Source organism: Guillardia theta, assembly GCF_000315625.1.
Source record: "Guillardia theta CCMP2712 unplaced genomic scaffold GUITHscaffold_50, whole genome shotgun sequence".
NCBI classification, from domain to species: Eukaryota; class Cryptophyceae; order Pyrenomonadales; family Geminigeraceae; genus Guillardia; species Guillardia theta.
Genome location: NW_005434624.1, coordinates 315,690 through 316,014, shown reverse-complemented (window position 1 = coordinate 316,014; position 325 = coordinate 315,690).

Here is a 325-nt window from a genome sequence, read left to right as displayed (position 1 = left end):
ACTGTATGAGACGCAAATGAATGACCGCCATAAGCTATTTGTACATCAGGTTTTAGGGATAAAGTATCAGCCAAAGAATCATCAAATTTGTACCAAGCTATATCAGGAATTGGACCAGTATATTCGATACTAGGGTTTAAATAACTAGTACCACTGCTAGAATATTGAAAATTATAAGCATCGGTATTTATTATAACATTATCATAGAACTTATCTTGGAAATTAATTGATACAGTTCTATTTGATAACGTTAAATATAAAGCTGTATTTGTTTGATTATATGTCTCTATTTGAATGTGGTCATATATTGACACATCATTTGTTT